The 4,712-nt window shown below is 51.6% G+C and overlaps 1 long non-coding RNA gene across 1 annotated transcript in view; it reads left to right on the plus strand.

Moving 5' to 3' along the window:
• The first annotated feature begins 3,960 nt into the window (after positions 1 to 3,960).
• The window catches only part of LOC104999516, a 19,408-nt gene continuing 18,656 nt past the window's right edge, over positions 3,961 to 4,712 (plus strand). The window contains exon 1 of the long non-coding RNA XR_826597.1: positions 3,961 to 4,017. This is a non-coding gene — a long non-coding RNA (uncharacterized LOC104999516). The remainder of the gene's footprint in view (positions 4,018 to 4,712) is intronic.

Raw genomic sequence — 4,712 nt, forward strand, 5'->3', positions numbered from 1 at the left:
GAAAAAAACAAGTTAATAAAGTCTCATTGTACTTAACTGGCATTTTTTTAAAAAATTAATGAAACAATGAATTCGTATTTATTATAGTGTTAGTCACTCAGTCATGTCCAACTCTTTGTGGCCCCATGGACTGTAGCCTGCCAGGCTCCTCTGTTCATGGGATTCTCCAGGTGAGAATACTGCAGAGGGTAGCCATTCCCTTCTCCAGGGGATCTTCCTGACCCAGGGATCAAACCTGGGTGTCCTAGGTTGCAGGCAGATTCTTTACATCTGAACCGCCAGGGAAGCCCATATTTCTCATAGATTGTGTGCAACTGTGAGAATGCACACTCCTAACAGCCCCGGTTCTTGTAGGAAGCGTTGTTTTGGTGGTGGATAGTGTTCTTGCCTGGAGAATCCCAGGGACGGAGGAGCCTGGTGGGCTGCCGTCTGTGGGGTCGCACAGGGTCGGACATGACTGAAGCAACTTAGCAGCAGCAGCAGCAGCAGCAGCAGCAGCAGCAGCAGCAGTAGAATCTCTCTAGCTTGTATCACGGTTCTCAGGCAAAAACAAAACCTGTCCTCTCTAGTCTGAGAAACCGGTGACAGGGTATCAGAGGTCACGCCTAAGGGCTGGGTTTTCTTTTGTGTGTTTGCTTTTTTGTTTTTCAGGAACATTGAGTTCCTATGTGGTTAGCAGCATTCATGTCTCACAGTGGATTTCCCCAGTGGAACAGTTACGCTGTGCAATTAGCCAGACCACTCTGCAACCCCTCTTGACCCCTGGACAGCTTAGAAGACAGACGTTACAGACATGGCCAGAGTGCTCAGGGAAGCTGGCTCAGTCCCTGCGATACAATCTTTCTCGGTGAGTGCCCTGGATGCGGCAGTCCCGCTGGGCCAGGGTTTTTATCAGAGCAAAGACAGATAAGCCAGTCCTGTTGAAAAGAAATCCCACATGCAGGCAACTAAACGAAAGCACATCAAGACCTAACTAGCCGAAAGGAACACAAAACCTTCTGAATAACAGAGTCTGTGGGAAACTTTTTGAGATGCTTTGAAAGTGACGTGCTGCGGGAGGGTTGTTGTTGCTGCTTGGCCGCTATGTAGCGTCCATCTCTTCTGTGACCCCATGGACTATAACCCGCCAGGCTCCTCTGTGCATGGGATTCTACAGGCAAGAATACTGGAGTGGGTTGCCATTCCCTTCTCCAGGGGATCATTCCCAACCCAGGGATCAAACCCAGCTCTCCTGCATTGATAGGCAGACTCTTTACCACTGAGCCGGTGGGGAAGCCCAGGCCCAACTGTTTCTTAGGGTTTTCAGTGCTGGAGAAGCCAATGGTGTCACCGTGTCTCTACTATCAGAGTCACGTGCTGGCTCCACGACACAGTCACTGTGTGATTCGGGACAAGTTACTACACCTCTCTGGGGCTCGATTTCACCATCTGTGAAATGGGGGAATAAAAGCACTTGGCTCCCAGGGGTTGAGATTAGATGAAATATTACGTGTGAAAGGACTGAGCGCGGAGCCTGGCCCTTGTGAGCATCCGCGGCTCCCACTGCTCACATCCCCACCGCCCCAGGAAGTGTTTCCCCACAGAACCAGAAGCCAGGCCTATCAATGGTCAGACCCAACGCTCCGGCACAGCCTCCTGACACAGTTCCCTGGGAAAGCGGGGCTCTAGAAACCTCACAGAGATGTTTTGATTATGCGATGTGCTGAAAAGCTGCAGTAAAAAGGAGGGCTGCCCTCTGCCTAGAAAATTCCAAAGCTGGAGGACCCAAGATCAGCTCTGGAAGCACTCCAGTTGGCTCTTCCAAAACTCCCTCTTGAGAGTGGTGTGTGGGGGCCCCCCTCCAGAGATGGGGTGCGGCTCAGGGGCACAGCACCTAGGGGCCTCAGCCCCTCAGCTTCATCCACAGCCTCCAGCCTGCCACAAGCCAGCAGGTACACCTGCCTGGCCGGAGGGCCCAGAACTGCTCAGGGGTTCACAAGGCCCTTGGCTCTGCCCCAGAAAAGGGGGCTCCCACTGGCTCAGCCGCAGCCATTCCTTTGGTGTCCTGGGACTCAGCGTGAAAGCTAATGAGAGTCTGGAGGGTCGTGAGAAAAATAACAGCCAGTTTATTATGAAGGATAAAAGGCAGGCAGGGCGAATTGAAAGGGCTGGGAGAACCGAGAGACAGAGGCTCAATTCAGTCCTGGGAGAGCACGGTGCCACAATGCCCGCCTCTGCGTGGCAGCCAGGGCCCGGCGGAATCTACAATGTGGAAAGCGGGGTCCTGTTCAAACCCCAGCATGCTGGGCAAAAGGGAGCTCCAGTGCTCCACTCAGCAAACCTAGGATGGAGAGGGGAGAGAGCAAGTCGGACCCTGAGAACAGCAGCCTCAAAGGGGGCCTCTTGGTGGGGCACCCCTCAAATCAGGCCCCTGATGTGAGAGCAGGGCAGGTGAACTTTAATCAGACAGCCAGACATGCTACTTCAATTTGTTTTTTTTTTGGCAGCTGGAAAGATTGCCAGCCTTCAGAGGCAGAGATGAGAGCTTGTTGCTGCAAGCCATGTGTTCATGACCTCCGCAGAAGAGGATTTCCATCTGGGGTCAGAGGCGAGGCTTGACCCCTGGCCTTAAAACAATTGACATGAATAATGGTTTGTTGAGCCATTATCAGCCCAAAGTTTGAGAAAAGAAAATAAAAGGTTAGTGTTAGGCAGAATGGGTTTCTTCAACAGAGAAGGGAAAAAAACGTCTGCCACTTGAATTTTATTTCCTCCTACCGCTTGGGACCCTCTGGCCTTCCTACCTGTTACCCTCTCCTTACCCATCTCTTGGGAATAAAAAAGACCCATCTGGCTGCCACGGGAGATATACTGGTTCAGCCTCCAAACAGAATTGGTTTTAATTTATGAGCTGAAATGCTGGGAAAGTTATGATTAGTGATTACTAAAGTTATACTAGGCTATTTAATTTCCATTAGGCCTTCTCTCACTTAACCAAACATAAAGAAATGAAAAAAGTGTTTGCTTTTTATTTTAACATAAAAAGACTGCTATATTGTTTTTGTAAATGACTGTTCCATCCTGGCTAGACTATTAATTTTTTACTGTAATTAGTCAATCTGTCTCCCCAAAAAGGAGGGGGAAAAAATCTTTACCAGTGAAAGGAATTTTTAGATGAGTTACTGAGAAAACTAATGAGCTCTTGTAACTTAAAGAAAACTTGATAGAATGCCAGTGTATAGGTGAACAGATAATTTGATAGATGATAGATTATTGATAGGTAGGATGGAGGGAATCAGCGAGTTATCTCACCTCTCACCAACGTAAGATGATCCATTCATGAGGACACGTCAGACTTAATCAGGGAAAATGATTCGGTTCAGCCTGCCCATTTCACCTCATTTCTTTAGTTTTTACAATTTCACTTTTAAAACGTCATTTACTTCAGGATTTCCCTGGTGGTCCAGCGGCTAAGACACTGCGCTCCCAATGCAGGGGACCTGGGTTTGATCCCTGGTCAGGGAATTATATCCCACAAGCCTCAACTAGGAGTTCACCTGCCAAGCAACCAAAGATCCTGCATAGCAGGTGGTTATTTCCTGAAATATAGCTGCTGCTGTTTTCTAAAAGAAAGAAAAACAATCCTGCATGCCCCAACTAAGGCCTGGCACAACCATAAATAAAATAAAATTTAAAAATTACTTCAAAGCCTTTATGCTACCACGTTCTGAAATCCTACAGTCCCCAAAGGCTCACCCATATGTACACAACTGGGCTGGAAGCTTCCCATGCGTTTCTTGAAATTTTCTTAGAAAATAGATCCCTTTTCCCACCAGATACTTAGATGGTCACTGTTCTGGGAAGTGAATAATCAATCAATACAACAATAGTTGCCCGTTACCTTCACCTTTTATGGCTTTCCTTCTAGGGATTCGTAGTTTTATCCAAGTCTCCTAATGCGCTTAATCTTCCCAACCAAACAGAGAAACCAAGGAGGAGCCAACGTTTGGAATCAACCAAGAGCGCAACCGGGGCCCGGTGAGTGCTGCCGCCCGCCAGAGGGGGCGTTTCTTTCTTTCTCTAATTGCGAATCTCGTCTAAAGGGCGCCCCCGCCCTCACCTCTTAGTAGACGGCAGGCAGGACCCCAGCACCGAGGTCGACGGGGGTCCGAGCCGCCTCCCTCGCGCTCCCGCTCGCCGGACTGCGCTCTGCCTTGGGTCCCGCAGATCGCGCCGGGGAGAGCCTTGGCTCTGGGGCGCGCGGAGGAAGGGGCCCCACTGGCCGTTTGCAGGGGGCTCGGCGAGGTGCAGCCCAGGTCGGAATCACAGAACGGCAGCTGAGCGAGAGAACCGGGACCCCAGGGGCCTAGGCGTGGTCCCCGCCCGACCCAAGCGCCGCGGTCCGAGTCGGAAGGCTGGGAGCGGACCCGTAAACTTGCTTAGAAGCGGAGTCTCGGGGCCGGCGGGAGAACAGTCGGGCAGGAAGAGCATCTTTGGACAAAGGACCAGTTGGGCTACAGAGGGGAAGACGTCCCCCCAGGCGCTCAGAGGACTCCCGGACAGAGTCCGGGGCTGGAGACCGGGTGGGGCGCGTCGGGCATTCCACGCTCGGTGTCCGATTCCCCTCCCAGTGGATCCACGGCCGCGCCCGAGTCCCCGGCTCCTAGGACCCTCAGAGGGCGTCCCACCCCGGCCCCGGGGCGCGCGGCGCGGGGCAGTGCGGCCGCGGCACC

Source organism: Bison bison, unplaced genomic scaffold, assembly GCF_000754665.1.
Source record: "Bison bison bison isolate TAMUID 2011002044 unplaced genomic scaffold, Bison_UMD1.0 scf7180017864353, whole genome shotgun sequence".
In the NCBI taxonomy this organism is placed as follows: domain Eukaryota; kingdom Metazoa; phylum Chordata; class Mammalia; order Artiodactyla; family Bovidae; genus Bison; species Bison bison.